This window comes from Lonchura striata, chromosome 11 (assembly GCF_050655825.1).
Source record: "Lonchura striata isolate lonStrDom1 chromosome 11, ASM5065582v1, whole genome shotgun sequence".
NCBI classification, from domain to species: domain Eukaryota; kingdom Metazoa; phylum Chordata; class Aves; order Passeriformes; family Estrildidae; genus Lonchura; species Lonchura striata.
The window spans coordinates 15,610,160-15,637,500 of NC_140713.1; the positions used below are offsets into that span (position 1 = coordinate 15,610,160).

The following is a 27,341-nucleotide window of genomic DNA, read 5'->3' on the forward strand; positions in this document are numbered from 1 at the left end:
CAAAAAAAAAAAAAAAAACAAAAAACAAAAAACAAAAAAACAAAACCCTTATGGATAAATAATCAAATTCCAGCAAAGCATGTCTAGTAGGTAAAACATAAAGCTTTGGAAATATAACAGCAGTGAGAAGTAGAAAGGACAAAGCCCAAACTCTAGGAATAGAATTCGTTTCTTACCTTTCTATCATGATTTGATTAGCAGCAACAGGTTCCAGGTTTGATTTCTGGCTCTTTTCTCAGAAACCGAAGAAAATTAAACCAAACTGGTTGAGTGTTCAGTGAATGATACTTTCATCTTTGCAGTGAAAGAAAACACATAACTTCACTGGAGGGACAGAGGTGAACAGTAACAAATTAAATTCACTGAACAGCTGGTTTTCCCCTAAATATAGTAATAATTAGTCAAATCATTACTCATTCACAATCACAGTGAAGAATTTTATCCTTCTTGACCAAACCCTCTATTCCCATCTTCTTTAATCTAAAACATTTTGAATTGCCAATCTGCAAACATTAGATTTTAGATGAGATTAGATAAATTACATCACAGTGACCACAGGTAGGTACTGAATTATCAAGACTTTCCTGCTTCATTACAAGCATACAATGTCATCAGATTTTTAGGAGAAGCTGCTTTTGGGTGTGGATTGTCACAGTAGGGGTTTTCTTGGTGTTAATTTTGTTTGGGAGATTTTTTTGGTTGTGTTTTTTTTAAATCGCCCCCAAAAGACAAAATACAAAATGAAATTCTTTTAGATTTCTCTTATTACCACTGCCAAAAACATTCCTTCTGACCATCTGTTTTCTGGAAAGGGCTCCTCACATCTTTTGGGCCTTAGCTGTCAGGGTTTTCTGCATTTGAGAAAGGATATGTACCTGTGCCTGCACATGAGGGCTTTAATTTGGAAACCAGCACAAAAAATTCTGTTTTATAAAACGGCTTTTTTCTAAAGTTGCACAGAAACCATTTCAGATCAGTTGCAATAGCAGCTAAAGCTGCAGAAGGTCAGTGAAAGCAGCAGAGGAAGCTCCTCAGATAGGATGAATTACTGACCATTGGTCTGCTTGATACTGTAATGTTTCTACCATTGTCTTGGGGGTTCTCCATTACAGCTCTCTAGGTTCACACATCAGAGATCTATGCAGCTGTCTCTGAGTCACTCTTTCAGTGTGCTCAGCACATGAACACCCATAGACAAAACATGCTAATGTGGGTCCAGTGCTGAGATCTCTCCTGCCAGGAATGGCCTGAGCTCCCAAAGAAGCACAAGGCAGGGTAGCAAGACCTGCATTATTATTAGGCCTGCCTGGCGTGCCAGCACATGCATCAAGCTCCTTCAAAGCATTTACTCATCGTGTTTTACTGTGCCAGCTACTCAACCACAGCAGCAATGAGTACCTACCCAGCAGAGTAATTGCCTGCATTATGGCACAACCCCACACCAGATGCAGAAACAGCCATAAAAGCAGGCAAAACGGGAACCAGAGGTTGGGCCCCTCCTGCCAAGAAGTAACTTGGGTGGATCAGCATGCCCCAGGGCCATTGTGCTTTTATGGACAAACCAGGCTGCTTTTATGAGCCCTTGCTAGCTCTACACAAGGAAACCAAACACAGGATCAGAGAATCTTAAAATAACTTCGGCCAAAAGAGACCTCTGGAGCCATCTTGTCCCATCTATGCTCAAAACTGGGCTGATTTGGATCAGGTTGGGGGCACCTACAAGTCTCTAACACACCTTACTCTCTGCTGTGTTAGAGAACTCAGACAGCAGGCACCACATGCATATGTATCCATGATGGTATTTTGGATCACATCAGCTGCAACACCCATAACAAGCTGCTAAACAGAGGGGCAAAAAGAAGAAACTGCAAAGAGGAATAGCATGTTCAAACTAAATTCAGACCCCACGATCCTTCTAACCTCAGCAGAAATACTTAACGTGGTTTCAATGCACACAATGCTATTAAAAAACAAACACATTTAAGGAATCCAGTGAGGTCTGTATTTTACATTTTGACCTTGCTGACACGTGTTTAGTCCACCAGAGTTGAACAGATATGAAAGGCAAAGAGAAAGCATCTGTAAATGCCACACATTTAAAAACAGCCAGCTGGATCCTATTGACAGTGCTCAAAAACATCAGAGTATTTATCATGTCACACTCCCAGGATGGGGCCAAAGCACAGAGTCTGGGCTAGCAGTTGCTGTTTTCATGTACTTGGCTTTAGCTGAGAGTTAGGAAACATCACTTCAGATGAGGAGGTTCTGCTTTGGTGAACTTTACCTGTTACTTGGAAATGTAGGAAAGGTAAGAAAACAGAAAGAACCTCACCAGCCTTAGGTGGAGAGAGTGCAGAAGACAGAAGTAGAATTTACTTGCTTCCATAATCATGGCAAATTGAGCATTCTGCTCAGTTTAGTGATTCAGTAATGCTGTTTTCAGATAGTTTAGCCAAAAGTTTTATCTGCAAGTTTTTCTTCTGCCTAAAAAGTACTGCTGCTAATTTACCAAAGGTAGAAAAAGATAAAGACTCTGAACATGTGGATACTAAAGTAAATTATTTCTTTAGGAATGACCACATGAAAACTCTTAGAATTTCCTTCTGCACTTCATGTCTTTATAGTGATCTGGATGACCTTGAGAGAAAAAAAGCAAATATAAGACTCTGATCTGAGTTTTCTATGACATAAAGAGTAAATGACAAGACAATCCTTTCCATGTATTATATTGTCAATGGCACACTTCTGTAAGTACTCATTCAGGCTATCTAATCTCTTCATGTATAAGCATGTAGAGGTGATGTAAGAAGTCTAGAGAATTTTCTTCCATGTGCAAAAACATTGACATAATCACAGTGAGAAATAGGAAATAATTATGAAACATATTAATCTTAGTATTATCTTAAGATAAACCTGTCTTGGGTTCTTATATCAAAATTCAACAAGGCTTAACAGATTTGAAAGTAATTTTGCCCTATGAGGTGAAGAAATTTAAAATGTAGATGTAGTAAGGGGCAGATCCAAACATTTTTCTGATGCCTACTGTCAAGAAGCCTTCACACTCATAGCAGTTTTAAGCCTTTTGTGACAACACAAGTAACAGCAAAGTTCTCACAGTGCTTGTGCTTAGCTTGTGCTAAGGGTTTCTGAAGCCCAAAAGAAAGCAAAGTGGTAAAAACTGACTACATTTTTGTTTCCAATTTGAAACAGAGACACACAGGTATTCTGAAGTGACAATCCCATACAGGAAGGTTCACATATTTCTACAAAATTTCTAAAATCTGGACATTACCCTCAAACCCCAGGCCATTCTTCCTGTATTAGTTTTTATGGATGAACATTGTCACACCTCTGGCTGGACCACTACAGAAACTGAAGCTGAAGTTTTCCAGCTGAAAAATTGTCCCTTTTCTCTCATCTCCAAGTGTCAGGTCCTGTCCATGTTTCAGCTGCCAGGTCTGTGAAATCCAGCAGATTACAAAGGGTCTGCCTACACTCCTATTTATTCCCACTTAAATAAATTCAAACACTCAAAGTATTTGTTATCTTACCCTTTCATACTTTTCCAGAAAATCCATTTAAGCCCACTGTAAACCCACCCTTCCCTGAACAGTGTGGCAGAGGTACAAGGAAAAGTGATAATATTCAGATATGCTCACCTCACCCAGGACACCTCAGTCTCAGCAGCTGAACAAAAAGATCCCAAACACACCCCACCCTAAACCCCTTCCCCAGAAAAACCTCTAAAAATATTCCTGACTATATAAAGAGTGAAACTTTTGTTTAGCTAAATTTATACAGAGCTTTCACTTGTTTCTCTCTGTGTGTTTGCCTTTTAAACAAAAATACCCAACACTACATGCTCCAAGGAAACACGATTAAAGAAAATTGCACAGCTCTGATTTCTTGTAACCACTTTAATTTAATTTTGCTTCTCTGAGCTTTTTCCTTATGTAAGCTGATTAAATTATTTTTAATAACAATGATAATTTGGTCAAGGATAAGAACAAAAGGGTTTTCTGAAGGAGGTTCTTCTTCACATAAATGTACACATATTTAGTGTGCATTCTGTGAACACTTTCTCCCTGTGTAATAGAGAGCCAGAAAATCATCTGTCAGGGGATGATGGATGATGAACTCTGCTACTCAGGCCTCAGGGCCCAGCCCTGCTGCTATACTTGACTTAGCCTTCAGTAGGCACTAAGTGCTCTGTCAGATTCATGCCAAGGGAAAAGCTTATGCCTGGAACTCCCAAGAGTGTGGGAACCAGAATAAACAGAGACATTTTTAATGTTACCACACATTTTAAAAATGCTGTGTCACTTTCCTGTAAGCACTGTCTGTATTTTTGTAATATATACAGTCATTGTGGGTTTGTTGCTCTGCCCATCAACTCTGTTCTTTGTTGTACACTAACCAAGAAAACAGATGAAAAATAAAAGGAATGCACAGAATACATGACCATTTGGCTGACTGCTGCACTCTTTTAGCAAAGTGGAGATGAGTTCTTGGGGTTTTCTTTTCTCCCTTCCCTTTGACAGTGCTTTTCTTGGTTTGTTGCAGCAAGGCTTTTCTCACCACATGCAGCTTTATTAATTCAAGGGTTCTTTCAAAGCACTCTGGGGTGTTGTATCACCAAACATAGATATGTACAGCAGGGCTATAGCTAAAAGACATCTTCCCCTTTTCTTTACACCCCAAAAATTCAATCAATCATTGAATTATGCTGCTTGGCTTGGATGGACTGCAGGACTCTCAAAATCTCAGGTATTTCCATTATGAGCCAAAGGTCTCACAGGTCCAAGGTAAAATGATGTTTTCAAACTGATGCCAATCATAAGCATGGTTTTCTAATGCATATTTTTATTTCATATTGCTTAACCACTGATTATAACCAGGCTTTTAAAACTATTTTCTTAAAAGAGAATTGGTCATACGCAGCTATGATGGAATTTCCATTCTTCAGAAATTTCCAGCAATAAATGTCTGTGTCTCCTTTTCTTTCATCACAGCCCTCTTTAGATAAAATATTTATATTGTGGCAAGTAATAAAAGGTTTTATTCCTTGCTTAGGAGAGGCTGACAGAAAATGCCATCAAAATTAATAGCTGTTCAAGTTACACAAAGTAATATTGAGGATCTTTTGCTCCCCACCACTACAGGTATCTTTACCCATAGAGATCAGTATAAAAGCTTAGTTAAAAACTTCTTGTTTAGATGTCCCTTCAGTTCAAAAGGGATATTCTGTAGCCCTGATTTACCACTGGATAAATCCTAAGGACCTTACCAGCATTTTGCTCTCTTCTTATACCTTCTCAGAACTAACAGAAGTCATTGAGGCATAATATGACTGAAAAAAATCTGCATTTAAATTCTTAAATCAGTCACATTAACCCTTACAGGCATCAGCAGGACTCCTGCAGCACCAAAAAAGAACACAGCAAAGCAAGGACATGGAGTCATAGAAAAGAAGACATATTTTAGGCAAGAGTCAGTGTCACAACTCCAGCATATTCCAAATTTCTCTGATTTTGACATGAATATTTATCAGAGCAGGATGCCTATTCCTGAAAACTGGCCTTTCCTAGCCATGTAAGGACTGTCATTTGCAACCCCAATGTTGAAAACTGAAATCAGATCATTAGATGAGGATCTACAGTCCACAGTTTTATTAGGCATTTCTTTCCTGCAATACACATTAATACAAGAAGATACCAAAGGTCCATTCATCTTACTTTACAGATGGGTTTGGCTGACAGCTCTGGGCCTGACTTGCCTTTTATTTCAATGCATTCATCCCAGCACCACTCCAGGCTTCCCTACAAAATATACCCGTCTTTCAACAGCAGCAGAACAGTTTAAATGCTCTTATCTACTCACTTGAAATCCCACCCCCAGGCAAACTATTCCCTGAGATGATCTTTACCCTTCATTTGAATCTAATGCACCGAGACCTAAAAAGACATTATGTCCAGAGACTGGTGTGGCTACAGCAGCAATTACCAGTTCAGCAAATCAGCTTCTCATTGCAAGCACTTCTCAGGCTATATATAAGCCAAGAAGAACCTGGAATCATTGTGTCAGCAATTCTCAAAGACTATTTTAAATGGTATCAAGTTTAATAAAACTTTTACAACACAGTACAGAGTGTACTGATTGATGGAACAAGCCAATTTTTCCAGGTTTGTAGGCATAACATTTATTAAATTATAATAAGAAAATAGCTATTTAAAACCATGAAATGAAAGACTATAATATACATTTAAAGGTCAACAACTGCATGAGTTTCCTTATTATAAATTTTATCTGAGAAGCACTGGGAGACAAAGGAGCTCTGACTCTATCCATGTGCAAGCTGCACACTGTTGCTATTCCCTGCCCTGATTTGGACAGGGAACTACATACTCTTATGGATGGCCCTCCTTCACCCAAGCCTCTTACAAAACTGCCTTTACCCATTAAGATGGTGATTTACATCCTTTAAACAATTTCCAGCACAGTTATCACATATAGGTGGTGCTTTTGTAGTTGCAATAGCAAGGTCAGATTGAAATAGAGTGATTTTATTCCACCTCTGCACGATGCTTCCTTTAGGATGTTCGTTAAATCAGTTCTGCCACCTCCACCCCAATTTCCTTACTGCAACCATGAAAGCTTAATATGTTCTTTAGGAAGGAAGAGTGGCTATGTTAACTAATATTGCCAAATAGAAGCAACAGAGACGATCAACAAAGAAAACACCCAGATGAAGGAGAAACTTCAGCACCAAGAGTCTGGAAATAAATGTGATCTAGGTTTTGGTATTTAAAAACACTCTAATGTTTCAGCATTAAAACATTTTTATTTCTTCCTAAATATGTTTAGCATCAAACTTGAACTAGAAGGAAAACAATAAATATTGCTAGAGTTTTTCAAGTGCTATTTCAGTGGGCTTCATTCCACACTCTTCACTTAAGCTGAGTTGGTATATAGAAGGATTTAAACAGGACTTTTTAGCATCCTTGGAATGGTACATCTTCCTGGATGCTCAAACAGAATACATGGAAAAAAGCACAGCATAAACCTTTTGTATATTAATAATTGCAACTCTTTCTCCAAATTCATAACATAAACCCTGACACTGTAGCACACTGAAATACAGTCTTGGTGATACAGAACTGCCTAAGCTTGACATACCTCAGAAATCTTCATTAATGTTTCCTTCTCCTCTGTGGATGTATACATATATAGCATATGGAGCCTGATATAAATCCATTGACATCTATGGAACACTTCAATAGAAAGCAATTTGGATGAGTACAGGCAGCCCTGTGCCTTTAGGCTGCTAATCAGCTTTTGAGTATTAAATTCAGCTGGCGTAAATGATATATAAAAATACAGAGAGACACTCTTACAGCATTCATCAAATATGTAAAATACAACACAGAAACACTATCACCACACACAGGTCCAGGTGTTTAAAGATGAATGTTGTAAAATTGGCACAACTTTGAAAAACACAGCTGTGATTAGGATATAATTATCTTATGCAAGAAATCCATTTCAGAGCTATAATTCTTTACTGCTTGAAACAGGAGCAGATTTTTATTATTTTCTACTCACCTTAATTCTGCAAAGTCTTTCTCTACTTCTGCAGTCTTTCTCTACTAAAAAGAGTGATTTGGATTCTAGTCTAGCTCAGAGTTCTAAACAAAATTTTTTCTAACTGATTAAATAGAAGCAAGTTCATGTGAGAAACCTAGCTTTAATTTTGAAACTCAGGTTGATGGGACAGGGCTGTCAGCAAACACACCTATTATTTATTACTGGATACAAATGATAAGAAAGTAATTGGAAGAAACAGGGACACCACAGATATTTGTAAGTTACACAGCTTATCTGCATTGAGATTTTCTATCTGAAGCATTTCTTTACCTCTGAAGGACACTACAGTATCAGAAAATAATTCTACTGGTGTATGAATGCAGCAAAGTATGGATGCAGAGGTTGCCAGCTCAACTTGCTTGTACATTATATTCTGCATAGGCATCCACAGAAATACACATGTATACCATATGTGTGCTTATATTTTTCAGATCACATCCTGTTACCATTTGAATACAATTGCAAAATTGCACAAGAGCCATATTGTTATAACTGGCTCAAGGTAGGCAGAGATGTAGCTATGGATATATAAATCTCCTTCCCCCAGACAGAGAATTTCCTTCAGATTCAGAATAAATACAAAAGGGGGAACAAAACCACGCACTAAAAATCAGCTCTATCCTGTGTGCAGAATCCTTTCTGAGCCAAACACACTAAATACAACAAAACCACCAAAACTTCAAAAGCTTAATTTTTACACTGACTTAAAACATTAGAGAAATCAATCTATCTAGCTGGTATTTTCCCCTTCTAAATTTGCAATGCAAAATGGGAAATAAGATATTTCAAGATTTAGAAGTCACAATGTATATATGGGCTGTATCATTTGCAAAGCGTAGATATTAATATTGGAATCTACTTCTGAGAAAATGAATGTCTATTTTAAAACCCTTTTTTAATGTTTGGTATGTTTAATTTAAAGAATGTAAGGCTGCAGATGAGATGAATTTTCCAGTATCTTAGCCATAAAATTATATCACTTCTACATATTCACAATATGGTTAAATAGCAGCCATAAATTAAAAGAAGAGTCTAATAATTTAGACTGTTCTAAAACAACACTAAAGGCAAGTAAAAATAAAATATGGATGTTTCAATTAAATATCATCTGGATGTTTCAATTAAAATATGCTACATCTTATTGAGAAAATATTTGGAATTAATATAGTCAAATATGCCAGAAAAAAATCCTTTTCCTCTGATGAACTAAAACTGATTCAACTCTGCCAGGGGCTCTGGCCACAGGAGAGAAGCTGCATTGGATTACACAGCACTATTGAACTATCTTCTTTAAACAGGTATTTTAAAAAGTCATGATCCCCTTTTCCATAGCTGTTCTCTGTAAACATTTGGGAAATGAATTGCTCAGTAGCCATAGAATATAAGAAGCAGAAAGCAACTGAACTTGGAAAAAAATAGCTATATTTCTTGAAAGAGATGAGATGGCTTCCTGTAATATGAAAGCAAAGCTTAAAAGATATGTTAGATCCAAGAAGAGCTATTGTATAAGAATGAAATTCACCCTCTGTAAAATATCAAGATTTGCCCAGTGATTAGCCATGATTAAGTGGTATTTTACAGATTTAGGTAGTAAATAAGAGAATAATAGATATTATGCTGGCACTCTTCTATTAACATTAATTTACCACACAGAGCTAACAAAGATATCAACACTTGAGTTACACCTCACTTTGAATTAGTCAAAGTTAAAATAACTATGCTGCAAAATTATTACTGGACCCATTTTATCACCTTGCCATCTCATTAAAGGCATTTAGACTTCCCAAATTCTATTTCAAAATTCTTTTAATGAGCTAAAAATCCCTGTAACTGTTTTTTCTGTAATGTGTGGAAACCAAGCGTGCAGATGAAATGGATTAAAAGACTGCAGGACTAGTGGCACTGAGCTAGGGTACCTTCTTTTCTTTCTTTCTGTAAGTCATTCCTGCTTTGGAGTAAGTCACACCAACAGAACATGCAACCTGCATGCTGGAACAGGACTCCAGAGAGCAGGCTGATGCTCCAAGTCTATCCATGTTTAAGAGGCATTTGGAAAAATGTCCTTAGCAACATGCCTTAACTTTTGGTCAGCCCTGAATTGCTCAGGCAGTTGGACTAGATGATCCTTATTAAGTCCCTTCCAACTGAAATATTCTATTTGCTTCTACTCTAAATTTAAACCCTTCATACTTCTTTAACAAACTCTAGCCAAAAGTACCAGTACCCTAGAGTCAAGGAATTGCATGAACACTTCTGGGAGAAAGCTTGATAAAATAATTGAATTATAACCCACAGAAACAAGTTATAAGTGGAGGAGACTAGGATAGATTTTGGAGGGTAAGAATGTTTGTAAAGTCACTCATAAATCACAAAGTCCTGATTGTTCTGGTGATGAGGCCTATAGTGGGAAAAGTGTAAAGGCATCATTCAAGGGCTACAAAAACTCTGCATGTACCAGAGCATGTCTTGGGCTCTGCTCCTTTCCCCAAACTCCCTCTCTCTGGAAGAACATGGCAATGTTCTTCCAAAGAAAAAGGAAGGACTACAGGAAGGAAAATTCTCACTTTCTGAACTCTATAGATAAAGTGAAGTTCAGCTGAAGAGAGCAGATTTCCACATAGAAGTAAGTTGTACTCTTTGATTAATTCAGGAAATTCCTGTTCTCAAAAGGTAACTAGAAATCTCAAGGCAAATAAATCTCCAGTCAAATTTTACTGTTTCTGTACTTTCCACTAATCTCAACAGGAGAACTAGAGGAAAATATGCACATTATTTTAAATTGTTCATTGTCTTCTCTCATTTTATTTTCTGCTAGCAGGATAGAGAGGAAGAGACAGAGACTGCAAAATTATTATGGTAAAGACTATTTCTCTGAGATTTTTCAAGCCTCATTGAAAAAACTCAATTCTCAATTTTATAATCCAGTAACATTTGTTTTGAGAATGTCTCTTTCCCAAAACAGTGTGCCAGCAAATCATGTCCAAACTCTATATTTATCAAAATGACTTTGAGTTCAGAAATTTTTAAACCCTGTTAATAAATGTGAGATCTGTGACATATCCAAAAAAATTATTTTGTTTGACTTGCCTAGCAGTCCAGTGCATTAATTAGGATCCTGACAAGTTTATGAGAAGTATTATCTAAACATAGAAAAGCTCAAATCAGGAAATAGTTATAAAGACGATATACTCAACAGTCAGAAATAGGAAGAGAGATTGTTGGATTAGTAACTTTGAGCATGACTCAGTAGCTATAAACCTATCTGGAAATATTTAAGTCAAAATCCATGATTTATATCTATAGAAAATATGAGAGTTGGCGGTAGATTTCTAGATTTGCTTTGTAAATTGGTCAGGAAATTATTTCCTGTGTGTAATGTTATTTTTGCTGATGCTAATCATGTTTTTTGGATTTGGATGTGAAGACATGCAGGTCAATTTTAGTAGATCCTCCTCTCTTCTCCTCTGTGGGTAGGGCACTGTTAAAGCACACTTGAGAATTTGAAACGAAAACTAAAAGCTATCTTCAAAAAGAAGGGGGAAAAAAGAGGAGAAAAGCATGAATTATGATGAACAATTAACTGACTGCAGCAAAGTTTTCCCCATAGCAGGAGACTGGTAAATGTTGGGAAAACAAATCTTCATAATTATTGACACTTGTGCTGGAGTAAATCTAAGCCAAACCATTAAGTTGCTCAACCACAAAGAGATGATTAAAATTATTCTGAAAATCTGGCTGTATTTTTCTTTTGGAAATAAAAGGTGAGGCAGAAAATGGAGTTTATGTCTGCATGTTCCACAAAGCAAATAAAACTAACTTTTATTTTTAATTGTTGAGTTTAGGAGGAGAAAAGGGAAGCTAAAAAAAGGCCACTGGAGTAGCTCTGTGGGGATAAAATGCTAAACTGAATATACTATTTTTCATTTAAAACATTTGAGGCATTTCTTCAGTTTCCTTATAATGACAATGTTGAAAAAATATTCAAGAGTGGGATTGTCAGAAATAGGAATATCAAAATAATCTTATCTCCAAAATCAGAGTGCCAATTTAGAAGAGGAATGGCAGCATGAAGCTGCATGATCTTAAAGGGGACTCTTTCTTTAAAGGCTGCAAAATAAGACAAATAACCACCAAAACAAAAGAGAAAATCTTTCTAGTCACTTAAAGTGAAATTAGTCATCTCTGAGGAAGAAAAAACCAAACATTTCCCAATATCACCCCTCGTAATGGGGATAAAATCAGTTTATTTTAATTTTTCTGAGTTAATAGTCTTTTATCATGCCATGTACTGCCTTCATGGCTACATCTTGTTCCAATTTTGGTTTCACCCATTCCCATTTCCAAATGACCATAACTTTCATACAGGCTTGCCATACACCAGATTCCATCTGTCTGTGACCTTGAATAAACAAGGAGCCTTTGATGTTCTTATGCATTTCAAACCACTTTGTCATTTCCAGTGATATATGAGCCACACTGTAGTGAAATGCAGTCATCACTGGTTTGTGGAAGTGCCTTCCTGCTTCTTCTCTTGATGTAAGTTTACCATAGAACAAATTTACTGTAATCTTTGTGTTAACTTGTGCTTCCCTGTGGAGTGAGAAGGAGGTCAGCAAAACAGCAGCGGGAGGCTAGATATAGAAATCCTGCATGTACAGCATCATGACAGCCAAAAACAAGGGTCTGTCTCTAGAAGAAGGAGAAAAACCAAATCACACAAACCCTAACCAACAAACCAAATGATGATAAGAACAACAACTTCTTGAAAACAAGTATTATGAGGAATTTGGTAACTGACGGACAGATTTACACACCCAACAGAGCAGCTTTGTTGTGGCATTGTGTGTTCATCCCATTACAGTTCAAGGCTGCTGGGTTTTGGCACTGTCAAAATGAAACAGAGATTATGTGGTACCATATGTCAGGCAGCTGAAGCAAAGGATTCCTGGTCTAACATGTTTGCCTTTCCAGTCTGGAGGGAGTGTTAAAAAAATGGAGCAGCAGAGGTGGGTGGGCCAGCACAGGCAGGGACAGGGTGTTTCTGCTTTTGCCCCAACATCTCAGCAGTCCTGCTGCACTTCTGAAAACTCATGTCTGAATGTTTCTGCACCAGCCAAATGAAGAAAGAGTTCATCTTTTCCTCCAAGACAAAAACAAAAACACAAAGTAAAACCCTTCAGCAATTATTTTTTAATGCAAATGCATGTTTATTTCATGCCCTCAAGCCTTTTAGTCCTGGTTGTTTGTGACAAACATTCCACAATAGACTCTTTAAAGTCTGGCATATGTGCCAGTGCTAAAAAACATAGAGTAGAAGACATAAGACAATTAAAATGAAAGACGACAACAACATGCTACTAATGGTTTTAAATTATTACATTGTAGAATAGTTACTGGTACATCACGGAAGAGCTCTCTCCACAGCTCTGCACGAGCCTGAGCTCCATCAATAAACTAATCTTTATCATGTAATACTTTGGTTTTCTGTTACATCGATGTTTGTGCCGTACAGTCCAGCATCCTGTAACTATGGATAAAGGAATGGCACAACTACACTCCAATTAGCTCAGGATATGACAGGTTTTCATGGTCCACCTCCCCAATCAATATCTGCTGAGGAGACACCATTGATTGACTTCCAAGATGGAGTTGTTCTCAGTAAATACAACAAGACGACCTGCAAGCCCCAAGGTGCCCAGACTGCAGAAATTTGAAGTAACTTACAGAATAACCCATTTTTAGGAGAAACCCAACCTAAATAGCATCCAAAATGCACCCTGAATTAGCTCCCAGAGGACCTGGAGCAAACATCAGTGTACAAGTTGGCTTCCAGTGTTAGTTTACATATTACCACACCATTTCAATTTTTTCTGTAGTCCCAGTTTAACCAGGAGTCTCAAAAGACAATATTTTTAAAACAGGATTTAGACATATGAATGATGGCAATATTTTTTTTTAAAGTTGACTATATACAAATAAATTCACAATAATAACCAAAAGCATTTTTATAACTTGGGAAGGAATAACAATGAGTTGTGTTTTCTCAGCAAGAAATACAGAGGTGTTTCAATGTCTGCTCTTTTTTTTTTTTTTTTTTTTTTGCATTTGTTTGGGGAGGTTCAGGTAAAAAAGGAAAAAAAAAAACACAGTAATATTTCATAATAATCTATTACCAAGTAACTAAGGGCTCTTCTGGCATTTGAGTTCCATGCTTCCTCCATTCCAGACAAATGCCCTTGTCACTCATGTTCTTACCTGTTACTGGGTACCTTGCTGCCTTCATACAAATGGCAAAGCCAATACTTTGAACTAAATATTTTTAAAAGTCACATATCAGCAATGTGAAGCTCTATTCGGATTTAATAGATATCACCTCTGAAAAGCTTAATTTTTGAAAGATAAATGGAGAATTACATTCTCTACTTTAAGAACTGAAGAACTCCCTTCTTTAGTTCTTCCCTTATGTAATATCTGTTCTTTATAAATATTTCAGACAGAGTTTTCAATGCTATTTTAAAAATAAAGATATTGCATTCAAGAAAGACCAAGCAGAAAAAAAATAATCACAATGTTGTCCCTTTATGTTACTGTCACATCAAGTAGCAGTAGCAGATTTTTCTCCATCCAACTTATATTTACATAATGATAACTGAGCATGTTAACTGCAAAAACACTCCAAGCAGGTAAAAAGGCTACTATAGAGAAAGAATTTTAGAGCTTCATGGAAAGATTCTTATACAAAGCAAAAATTTTTAATATATCTTGCCCTCCTCCATGACTTAATTATATTTTTTAACCAAAATTAAAACAGACACGCTTGGCTTCAGGTTAACACCACAAGAGGACAAAGTTTTTAACCCCACAAAAGAGACAAGACTCTACAAAGCTTAACTGCTCTAAATTATTGAAGTATTAGAGAGACTTGCAATTCTTAGGCAGTCCTGAAGCACATTTGTCAGGAATATCAGCTCAGTTTTAAAGGACAAGAAACATTACTTCAAGATTTAGCAAGACATCCAAGTAAGCACTCTGTGGAGTCAACTCATAGCCAAAACCACCAAATATCCATGAAAATTAATTTAGATTAAACTTATTAAAAATGCAAATTTATTAATTTTTTGAAGAGGATACAATTAAAATATTGCAGGTGAAATGTTTATGTAACAAGCAAAGACCAAACTACTGTAATGTATGTTTCAGACAAACCAGAAATCCAGTGCTCAGAAGAATAAACATTCATAAACTCTGCAATCTAATTTTATACAGCAACAAAAACGTACAATAAATTTCACAATCTTATTGATCCTAATACCATTGGCATTGCCCCAGTAATTGATTTAGTCATATGATCATCAGGAGAAAGGGAAGGAGAATATAATATTTTAGTAGACTTCATAAATTCTAAGCCTCAGCTTTCAAGTCCAACCAATAGTATAATAAACCATGGACATTATAAATGGAACAACTAAAGTTTTGTAATTACAACATGGTTTATAATGTAATAATTTAGCAAATGGCAGGCATGTTTGATTTATGCAAGATGCAGAATAGTAGATTGTTTCTCATCAGGGCTGGAACAATACATTTTTTAATAAATATTCAGAAGAATCAAGTTTTGCATCTTTACCTCTCCAAATGGTGACTGCTTGCCTGGCATTGTGTAAATTCAAGGGGTTGTTTTAAAAGTGAAACAGATCTATTTGCCATCTTTCTTCTACAGATTTTTGAACCCAGTGTTTACGGTTTTTTTACCTTTAGAGAATGAAATTGTTGTGTTTTTATCCATGATGGTAGGGCCATTAAGTACTTAAAAAAGGCACAATATCTAGTATTGCCCAGTCAGTCTAAAAGGCTTAGAAACTACAGTAGCATCATTCAGTTACTGGGTTGCTTTGCCAGCCTTTCTGCTGGCATATGTGTGCAGGAGAATAACATTTCTCAACTATGCCCATGTATCACCTGCCCCTCACAGGAAGTTTCTGGTCTGGGTTTTTGTTTCTCTGCAACTCTGAAATACATTTTAAGGTATGGTTTGTTTGGTTTTTTTTTTCTTTCAGCAATACCAGCAGATTACAAAAAACAAACAAACAAACAAACAAACAAACAAAAAATCTCAGAGCAAATCAGGAACTGTTTTGATTCAATTTTAAACCTACCACTTCAGCTACACCTAGGAACTTCTGCTGCAAACAGACCCAAGAACATCTGTCTCAGCCACTGGTACAGAATGGCCATAGCACTTTACAGGTAGTAAGAATTCTGTAGACATAGAACCTTCTTAAAGTGGCTTCCAGTTTGTTAAAAGTCAGACTTTTAAAACAATGCACTGAGAACAAGAAGTCAGCTGGCTGGCAAACCCTGCAGCCTTTGGGAGGCTGCTTCAGCCTCTTCAGGCAACACAGCACAGGTTTGTGAGCCAAGGAAACACATTCTACTTGCTGTGAGCTGGGGATATTATGTCTGGCCACTGATGTCTAGTTCACATCAGAAAATGTCTCTGTACTGAGAGAAAAGAAATCTTTATTCTCCTGACAACAATACATCCATTTTCATAAGTTCATTTTAAACTTCAGGAAAAAAAAATAAACTCAACAGCAGCAAACCAAGGCATCAGCCCTGCAAAATCAGTTTCACTGTGTTGAAACCCCCAGAGCTGTCTCCCCAGGCATCCTGACAAGTCAGTAGAAGCTCAAACTCTCCTGCTGCAGCCCAAAATATAAATCCATCTAAAAGTCAAACCCAGATAGTGTTGCAGCACTCCTAGGAAGCCTGTTTTGCACAGCAGAGATCCAGCTATTTAAACAATGCAGAGCAAGGGAATGAGTCAGGACATTGCCCTTGTCCACAGGAAGGTTCCCGTTTACAAGAACAATACTGGTGCAACAACAATAATTCTGCATGAGCCGCCTCTCCTGTTCAATACGGCTATCGTGCTCTGGAAAAATTTTCTGCTAATTACTCTGTGGTACATTCTTATATTTTGTCCAAATGATCAAATTTCAGACAGCTCTTCAGAGACAGTAAATTAATGAAGTGTCTGATCGCCTTACAGTCCCTCAGTGCATCACTCTGCAGCCAGCTCAGAGCTGGTAACTCATAAATGGGAGACACGCCACTGTCCTGTGCCTGTACACAAGGGAAGGGCTGGCCAGACAGAAGTGAGCTGGGACAGCATTCAAGAAGCTTCCTAGTCCCAAGGCTTCACAGGCCTCATAAAATTTATTAGCTCCAAATTTATAGCAGCTCTTGAACAGCGAGTCGTGTACGGTCTAATTCTCAGTGGAAAATTTACAGTAAAAACTCCCACGTGAGAGAAGTAGCCAGTGACGTGGGGGTCCCTAGCAGCATGGGAAATTCTGGGAGAGACACCCAAAATCTGGCCTGCTGTATGTTAACAGTTCAGGACAGCATCTCATGAAATACCTGCCTGTGACAGCAAGGTCTCATCCCTTTGAAGGAAAGGCATCTGCTGCTGAACAGTTCATCACAATAAAAGAGGCTGATGTCACCATGGGCCTACATGAAATACTATCAAATATGTGACTTACTTCTACTCGTTGCTAGTTCTAAAGTGGTGTTCCCCCCTTTTTTAGTCTTAATTTCTAAGCATCTCTTAAAAAAAAGAAAAAAATCTCCTCTTGAGTTTCATCAGAAATGACTTGGATGATCTTCTGTTAAAAGAATGACTTTTATCCTCATTCAAATACATATTGTATTGGCTTAGAAACATCAAAGAGGCAATGTCTTTACATATTCTATTTCTAAGAAAAGAAAAGGAGTTCTCTCTTTATTAACATTGGTAATGTTGAATCTTATAATGAAAAATGCACAAAAGCAATATTTTTGATGAATAGGTAATAGAACAGCACTGAATAAGAGAGCATTAATATATTTTTACCCAAAAACTCACTCAGATAATGCATCAGGAGGGTTTTGAACTGAGTCGAAGCCACAAGCAAAAATGAGGTCAGTGGTCTCCCACTCCCCCTCCTCCAGCCCAATACTTTTATTGACCTTGAAAATCCAGCACAGTCCAAGAACAGCTTCCAACATGTGCCTGCCACAGCCCACAACAAGCACAGCAGGAGCACTTCCTCCCAGGCCAGGAGCACTTTGCAGGACACAGATATTGGTGTGCTGTCTGACCACACCAAAATGAAAGCATTACCTAAGGCAATTATTTAAATTATGAGTGGGAAAAAAAATGCAGGGGCATCTTACAAGTAAGGTTTTTGTGCTCATGGATATTCTCAGAGTTTTTATTCCAGCAGCAGGTGACCTGCAGAAAAGTCTGCAGCATTTTCTGGTAGAGGGTGGGCATATATCCTTTCTGTCTCTGCTATGTGTAGCACAATAGAGCCTTTGTGATGTTCCCCAGAAAACCTATTTATGGACTTGGATTTTGAACATTCCTTTCACTCTTTGTCATCTTTTACCATTGTCTTTGAACCATTGCAATAATGAAATTAGAAAGGGCGATATAAGCAGTTTGATTGGAAAACAAAAAAGGAGAAAGAAAAAGGAAATTTTAAAATAAACCAGGCATGACACTCCCTTGCATTTTTCATTACTTAATTATAGTCAATAGAAATCACAAAAATTAATATTAAATTTGAGGGGAAAAAAACCCCTGTCTCTGTTGAATTCTAAAATTTCTGTTGAGGTCTGCAAAAGGGATATCATAGGAAAATACATTGTATTAGAATAACACACATATTCTGGGAATTGTGTCACATCGAGAAAATACTTTGATACATATGCATAGAAAAGGTGGTAGTTCATTCTTCAAAACATTTTAATCAGGGTTTGGAATTTCAAAAATCCCAAAAAAGCAGTATTGGAAAAATCTAGATTCCTACAGATACCTTCACACCATTTTCTTTGCTCCTTTAGTTTTACATAAAATGGAAATTTATATCTGGGAGTGTTATACATTACAGTAGTATACATATTTGTTGTTAATTCTTTCTGTTTTCCTTTATTTATTTTATGATAAAATGATTGTTTCATAGCAACAATGCCTTGAAAAAATGAAGATGTGTTGGGATCAGCGTTTGTATGAAAGAAAAGTAGTGCTAGATGCAGTGGTAGATGAAGAGTAAGAATGTATTAAAAGAAAAACAGAAGGAAAAGCAGAGAAGCATTAGTGTATCTATGAGGAACACTGATGAGAGACAGCACCCTCATCCTCATGAATCTCTTCTCTACCATACAAATGTATTTTCCACAGAAGATTTAATCCACCTCTATTCAAGACCCAGCTGTCTACTCATTTATCAGTTTCTCCCTCCATCACTTCTGTGCCTGGAATCATATCCCACAACCACAGAACCAGAGCCATGGCCCTGGATGTGGCTCAGCTGAATGCACTGGGCAGGATCTCATTGCATCCATATTCTGAATCCTTTGCAAAAGCAATGTTACCCTGCTCATTACATTAACGTACTTAAAATTTGCCCTTCTCCTTGTTTTCCTGTTCTCCTATGTCTCTCTACTTGTTTGTCTTTACTATGTTCAACACTTTCGGGAAGGTCTTTTTCTTGTCCATGCTTAGAGCTTGGCTCATACAAAGGCCTACCACAGGTAAATAAGACAACAATTTAATCTGCACTGTCTTTGTGATCTACAGACTAGCAATGTCTTGTTTGAAGTGTGGTATTACATTTGGAAACAGCAAACAAGAAGTTAATTATCTTTTGTGTTTGTCACTCTTTTTCCTATGGATTGAGCCACTGTCTCAGCCTTCTGACTCTGAGCTTCAGAGAAAAGAGACCAACAGGGCTGAACTACATTAGGGGTAAAATAAAATTCAGACAAAGAGTAAATCTAGAATACTACAACATCTGAGCTAGTGGCTCAGGACACAGACATAATACTAAATTACACAGGAAAACACTGGCATTTTGGCAATTATGGAGTTCAAAAGATGCCCACAGTCAATCAAATTAGAATTAACAAATGGAATACAAACTGCACAGGAGATGTGAGATGAGAGAAAAGGAAAAGAGTAGTGGGATTAGGAAGGAGCTAACTCAGAGCTGCAGTAGATTTACAGGGTTTGTAACAGCTACTATAATTTCTGCATGAGAATAAACAGTTCAGAGATAGGAAAGGGAAATCAGAGAAAAGAAAAACAAAAAAATAAAAAAAAGTAGACAGCAGTCATTCCCTCTGCTTTTAAAATATAAACCATTAGTAGAAAAAATTTCTAAAGTTACTTTCAAAACCAAGAGATGTAACAGCTCCCTGTGTTGTCATTATCAACCAAAGATTTTGTCTTAAAGGGGACTGGGATAAAATTTTCTTAACAATTATTCAAAACTCTACTTTTAAGATACAATAAAAGTTATGAAAACAGAATTTGCACATGAAATTTTACAGAGCTGTGAAAAATTAAACCACATGGGAAACAGCCAAAAGTAATGTTTTATACATTTGTGTGTACATTTGTGCATATGCTCCCAAACAGAGCTCACTTGGTACCAGCCAAGAAGCTTGCATGCTACAAGGAAGGATTTATGAAAGTAAAGTCAGGCCTCTCTTGAGCCTGGAAAAAAATGTGCTGTTCCAATGTGCATCCTTTCTGTTTCATCAGCTTTTGGAGTCCATGCTGACATTAATATATACACCCCAACATGAACATCGACACCATAACGTGGTCTAAGGATAATCACCACATCAGAGGTTGACATAAAGGACAATATTTGTCTGACAGAAGAACATGGAGCAAGCAAAGCGTTGACATACACAGACTTGAAGCCACATAAGGAAACAGACTGGAGTCTGCAATCACTACCCTCTGCATTTCACTGTTGTCACTCCCAAAAAATTAGCAGAGACACTCCATGTTCACAATGCTACTGCTCCCCAGGTACAGGCATTTCAACAGTGCCTACGTGATTTGAGCCAACCAAATCCTGTCCCTTTGCTAAATCCCTACCCATTCATCCAGTATTTAAGAATTAAACTTTCAGACATATAATTACATCCAATATCAGGGGCTTGGCAGTTTTAAAAGCATATGCCTTCACAACCTTGCTTTCTAAGGATGTACAGAAGCAAATCTTCCCTAACCGTGCACAAAGTGGAGAATCATGGAATGGCTGGGGATGAAAGGGACCCCAAAGATCATTTTATTCCAACCTCCTGCCATGGACCTTCCACTAAACCAGACTGCTCAGAGCCCCATCCAGCCTGGCCTTGAACAATTCCGGAGAAGGGGCTTCCATAGCTTTTCTGATCAACCTGTGCCACGGCCTCACCATCCTCACAATGAAGAATGTCAAAGCCATGCAAATGATTTGCAGCAAAACTGAGAAGGGCAGCCAGGTTTGTTGGCTGGCAGGTGAGCTGGGAGCAACCTGCTTGTTGCACTTCTGTACTAAGCCATGGCAGAGGACCTGTAGTAGGCAAGAACAAGGCAAAGCACTGCAAATTTTCACTACAGACATGCTTCCAAAGCATGTCTCCAATTAATATATAATTATGTTTTCTTTTTAAAAGCATAGGACAGACAACACACAGTCCATAAATCCTACAACATTCAAAGATACAGCCTTGTTTAATTACTATATGACTGCAAAAAAAGATTCCCAAAATTTTCTAACTGAAAGGGTTATTTCTATAGTTTCAAGGGCAACAACATAATGTGAACTCTCAGATGAAGATGCCAACCATATTGAAAACTAGAAATAAAAACAACTAAGAGCAATGAAGAACAAGGCAAATTAAGGATATAGCTACACAGTGAAGAGCAAGGAAACAGAGAAGAGATAATTCACAAATCCTGCAGGATAGAAGGTGGACTTTTTTGGGGGGTCTAAACACAAAACAGCATTTCAGCTGTGACTTCAGGATCTGAATTGGTAGGATACCAATATAACTAGCAAGCAGCAAAGTTTTTGAAGCAGGCACTACTGGGCTTACCACCATCACCCTGTCCATCATCCTGTCCATCAGCAAGGAAAATTTTCAAGATCAGCTCCTGGGTCTTCCCAAATTTCTCAGCAGTAACTGCCTTCATATTATTATCAGGAATATCATCATCTTTATCAACAGGAAGCTGAAAGCAGTGCTTTCTGTTTTGGCTGTACTTGCTTAGAAAAAGCTCTGGGTTTCTGTTATGTATGGACTCAGGTAAGGGATTTTTCCAATTTCTGTCTTCAAACTTTCAATACTTTTGCTTAGACAGGGTTCTTTCTCCCAAGAAAGATGACCTTACAACAGCACTGCTATAAATTAATGGTCAGTTCTGCCAAAAGAGGCCAGAAATGTTTAGGATTCTCATCCTTGCTTACATTTGATAGACAAAACATTTAACATGGGGATGGAAAGATGATGACTGAGTGCATAACTACACTGAGTGGAGGTTATAGTAAACTCTCCTGCTTGTCCAGACAGCTGCATGTTGCACAGCTTGAATGCAGGATCTCAGCCACGATTTCTGTCACTCAGTTACTGCTGATGGAAGTGCTGTGCTATAATTTTCCAATATTTCAGCAGCATCTAGAAACACCAGATGTGGTTAAAGTCTTGTGAGATTACACAGAACACAGCCCTTTTGTAAGAGACCAGTTGCCTTCACTCAGCTGCCCAGGGTTGGGTGACATGTAGTGTGAAAATTGCTCTTACCCTTGGGGACTCACTGCTCAAAAAAACATTCCTTCGTTTTGTTTTCTTCTCCTTTTTTATTTTTTTTTTTTTTAATAAAAGGAAAACCAAGTAATTGTACATCATTTTCTGAGATTCAGCAGAAATAAACCCCTGATTTTCTGAGGCTGAAGTCACTGTTTAACCACATTGTAGACCACCCTCCCTCCCTCCTTCAGCTGTGGCCCAGCCAGGCTTTCCCTCAGCTGCAAACCCCTGCTAGAGCAGTGTCAGTGGTGCCCATCTCCCCAAGTCACCAATAGCCCAGGCCACCCTTTTCTTGGAATGGTTCAGCATCCTGAGCTCAGTACGGAGGAGAGACTGCCCCGACCCTGCACCATTCCCTCTTTTAGTCCCACTTCTGACAAGCTCCTATTTACTACTATCACTGCAGTATTTGGAAGCCATGAGTTAGGCTGGGCTCCCCTAGCCAATAATCAGCACATCATCACTGGTGTCATCCCTTCACATCATGAAGTCCAGTTAAAAAAAATGTGGGACATTTTAGCTGATTTTGGAAGTGGTTTTTTGTAAGTGCTAGAAATTTATCTGTTAATGAATGAAAATTAAAACTCTTTTCTTTTCCTTGACTCATGGAATTTCATCTTTATAAGAACTGCATGAGACCATCCTAATTTCACACCAAGGGTGTTCCAATCTCTGGAAGATCTTACTTCCTACCTGTCTGATCTTCTGTTGTCTATTTTCATTACAGAAGCAAAAAGCCCTTTACTAAATTGCTGAGAGCAGCATGATTATTTGTACCTTTGTAATTTATCATGTACAAGGGGAAAACTTGCCATCATATTAAGTTATGACATTTTCATAACTACTTGCCATAGCCAACAAAAGATTACTTGAAACAAATTACTTCAGCACACCAAAACAAAAATTATTTGCTTTTACTCTGATAATTTTTCAGCTTTCCTTTTCTGTAGAGAGCAGTAGGAGAGCTGTCTTGGTATGCAAACATGGAGCCCAAATTCATCTGTTTATATACATCCTGTTTCCCAGACGTGCAGGGTGCAAATGTACATATTATATATGGGTCAAGTTTGATTGCCTGGGAAGGAGGCAATAATGCAGGACTAATTATTTTCCTGACCTGATGGGTAATATTTTATTTAACTCCACTCTAGGGCAGCTAAACTAGATGGTGGGAAAGAGAAATGTATTCTCAAAGGAATAATGCCAGTTTATTCAGCACCTTTTATTTTTTGCATAAACTCAATGATTGAGATAATTTTAAAATATTATTTATTCATTATGTTTTTATTTGGACCCCTAATGTAAAGGTTACATTTTCCTATTCCCCTCCCCATACCTAATATTTGTTACAGTTGCATTTTTCAAACCATTTACTGTCTGAAGGGTAAGTAGAATGACACTGCTCATAATGTGCAAATAAATGTGAAATAAGCTAGTCAGCTCAAGTGGAATGAATTACTGTCACTGGTAAAATAAGGCAAGAGGGAACAGCTGCCTTGGGAGCTAAAAAAGACTCCAGCAGGTACTGCTATTGAGTGACTGGAATAACACTTACTATGATTTATCAAAGACCACTTGAAAGCACTTCTGAGGCATTAAACAGGCATGAAAAAAGGCTTTAGTGGCAACAGGACTATGCCAGAACTGAGTGATTAGGAGACTCAAAAGCTTGACCCGAACTTGCAGCCTATGAACAAGGGATGCCAAAAATCTTCAAAGATGTGTGGAAGAAAATGGAGGGTACAGTCAATTTTGAAAAGATGACCACAGAGCTACTGGGTCCTATTACAAAAACTTGATAGCACAGCTATGGAGAAAGGAAAAAAACCCAGTCCATGATTAGTACCACAGCACTGCAGCAGTTCACCAGAAAATAGCTTTGTGTAGAAATAATCTCATAAATTAAAGAAAGTATTTAAAATATTTTCAGCTGCAACATTCTTGTGGTCAAAGACAATTTTCTGCCCTCCCAGTTTGCACTGCTAGCCTGCAATTCCAGCAGTGCCTTTGTGGCAGGGGCTGTCACAGTGGCACCACAGGCACCAGCACTGCCTCTACCAGGCCCCTGCAGCGACAAAACTTCAGCTGCCACAGACCAAGGCTGTGCTTCCAGCTCTCTGTCCTGCCACTGCTTATTCTGCCGGTGAGAATAAAGTGTTCTGATGTTGGGCAAGCTCTAAGGATGGTCCTGCTCCACAGTGCAGAGCCCATGTTGTAATGCTGGAGGATGGAGTAGCTCAGTGGCAGCAGCAGCTGACCCCACAGCAAAGGTGCTTCCCAGGAAGGGAACATCCCAGTCTGCCCAGGGCATGGCAAGGACCTCTCTGCCCAACATGAGGCAGTGCTTTGCAAGCCTCACATTACTCCTGCAGCCTTGTAGCTCCTGATGTTTCAGCCCTCAGCTTCTCAAGAGAGAGGCATTTGCACCGATCTAACATTGAATTTTCTTTATAGGAAAATAAGCCTCTAAGCAAGATACTACAGTGAAGATTTTTAGAAAATAAAACCTTGGTTTGTGGCAGACTTCCCAGCTCCCTGTCACATCTTCAGTAAAAAAGGCACCTAGACTGCTGTGGGAGGGGAAAAGCATTAATGGAGAGCTCTGAGATAGATGGAGAAGGACAGTTTTTCTTACACTGCCTAATAAACTACATTTCTACATCCAACTTTATGATTTTCTGCAAAAAATAGACCTCTCCCTACTTCTCTGCAAAGATTTAATAGCAGCAAGTAGTAAAATGGTCTCACATTACTAAGACTTCATTATTTTCAGAAAATATACTACTGTCATCTACTTGCACGTTATAAAGTGTTATCATAAAACAAATCTCTTATAGTCATTAGTATGAATTAGTGATTTTCTAATGTCTATTAAAGACAATTGTTGATATTCTGAATCTTAAAGACCTAAACCAAATCACCATTATGCCTGAAACCATACAATGCTTGAAAAATACATCAAACAAATGCTGATGCTGCAGTGCACAGGGCCCATAGCATTTCCTTATATTCCCAGGAAGCTGTCAGAGACATCAATTATAATACAGCAGTAATAGCACTGAAGATTTATCACACTTTTATCCATAAATAGTCCTAAATGTCACAAAATCAAAGTAACCATGAGGTCATCTTTCCATGGCTGGCACAACAAAGGCAAAATAAAATAATCACTCTCTTGTTTTAACAGTGGGGAAGGCACCAAGGTGGGTCAGGAGACCCTCCATGAGGTTGTTCTACCCAGGAACTTGCTGCTGGAATATAAACCTGTCAGCAGTGTGTGCTGTGAGTGTTCTGGGGCTGCAGATGTGCTGCAAGGTCCCACTGGCACAGAGAGGTGATAGATGTGGGAGATTTGTACAGTCACGAGGCAAGAGATGTGACAGAACTTGATTTTTCTGCTCTGAAAAATCTGTTCTAAGACTTTATTTTCCATAAGTGTCCAACTTAAGAAATATGAGACAGCACTTTTGCAGTGTTGGAAAGTTTTATTTCCTCAGATGAGACATGTCTGTAAAATTGCACATGCACAGTCAGGACACAGTGAAGTCAGGACCTGATGCTCCTTGAAAAGCAGCTGAACCTCAAAACCCTTTATATGAATTTAATATACCTCAGAGTGTTTCCTTTATAGCATTATCAGGGCTCCCAGAGCTTTGATAGAAAGAATTAGACCCCAAATCACTGATAAAACAGTACTAACACAGGTTGCCAGCCATTCTAGCAGACCTCAATTTCTGGGAACATTCCAGGAGTGCCCAGCTCTTTGTGCTGCTGTGAGGGTGCAGAGTTTCTCTGGAAGAGGAACATAACCACTGAGCTGTCCTGTAGGATCACTGTCTCCAGGTACTCTGGAGAATGAAATAAAGAGGGGAAACGTTTTTCAACACTTTTTTTCTGGCATCTTCTTTCTAAGCACAACACAGTTCAAAGGCCATGCCAGTGCTGCTGGAACCAGGAGCTGCTATAAACCACCATGTACGTGCCTGACAGAAATAACCAAAACCATCATATTCTTTTCCCAATGACAACCCTGATTTTTAAAGGGTAATTACATTACTCCTTTAGAGGTTAGCTAAAATAGGTAAATTAGTTGTATCTGCAGCTGATTGTGACAGGTAGGAAAAGCTTCACAACATGCACAGCTTTAGTTACAACATCTCTGGAAAAGTCCTCAGAGATTTAGAACAATGAAACTGTAATTTAGCCAGTCAGTCACAAAGAGCCATAAGCAGATTCACAGAGACACTTCTGTACGCACAGCTCCTTGTATATTTTATGAGGGAAGCACTATCTGCCTTCCCTCTCCTTCCCTGATCTCTCTCTTCCCTATACATCAAGCTCACAAACAAAACAATGCAAGTGCTAAGAATAAAAAAAGATACTTTATCTACATGGCATTACTCAGATCTTGTAATAAATATAATTTTCCGTGCAATTATTTATTTTCAAAGAAAATCCTTGTTTTCAAAAATAAGAAAGACACCATCAAGGTTTGCAAGGTTCAACTAACAAAACTAAATAGTTGATACAAAGTCTTTGATGACAGCACTTTGGTTTCCTTGCTGTAATTGCATTTCATAGCACAGCAGCTATTCATATAACAGAAGGCATTGTTAATATGCAACTGCATTTTGCTTGTTATGGCAAATACTTCTGTCCTTCCCTTATCTTTCAAAAGTCAAAGCTTCCAAGAATGTACATAGATTTTGTAGGACTGGCTGGATATGGATTAGCCAGGAGACATGCATGTAGAAATCATCCACAGATCCCTCCAAAGGCTTATTTTACTATCAGCTTAGTTGAGTAGCAATAGCAATTAGACTGGATCTGAACTGGTGAGACAAACTTGAAATGATTCTCTGCAAATCCTTGTAATTAGATCACCAACAGCTGTTTAGCTTCGCTGACCCTTAGCCAAAATAATGATTTCAACTGAAAAGGCTTCAGTCTCAAAAGGAATATGAAAAAAGCACATCATCAAGTATCTACATCATGGATTTAAGCATTATTTGACTATTATTCTGAGTCCTCTCTTGACAAGGCTGAAAGATAGAAAAATA

General features: G+C 38.0%; 1 long non-coding RNA gene across 1 annotated transcript in view; it reads right to left on the bottom strand.

Moving 5' to 3' along the window:
* Nucleotides 1–27,341, bottom strand: part of LOC146766426 (uncharacterized) — a 73,724-nt gene continuing 46,383 nt past the window's right edge. Inside the window, exon 2 of the long non-coding RNA XR_014957756.1 lies at nt 1–27,341. This exon is cut by the window's right edge and continues 35,376 nt beyond it. This is a non-coding gene — a long non-coding RNA (uncharacterized LOC146766426).